Raw genomic sequence first — 232 nt, forward strand, 5'->3', positions numbered from 1 at the left:
GCCGCCTCGCGAGCGACGCCTCCTCTGTGAGCCAGGCCGCCTCTGTGAGCCAGGCCGCGGGGCGCTGACGACTGAGTTGGTCCCGTCAGAGCTGCCGGCGGCCGGCTTTCCCGCCACGCGGCGAGACGTGCGGGGATTCGGGTGGGCAGGGAGGGTGGCGTTGGAGCACCGGTTTATATTTGGCAGGAATACTGCCTCACACAGAGTACAGCCCCGAAAGGACCACCATTAG

Source organism: Marmota marmota, unplaced genomic scaffold, assembly GCF_001458135.2.
Source record: "Marmota marmota marmota unplaced genomic scaffold, marMar, whole genome shotgun sequence".
NCBI lineage: Eukaryota > Metazoa > Chordata > Mammalia > Rodentia > Sciuridae > Marmota > Marmota marmota.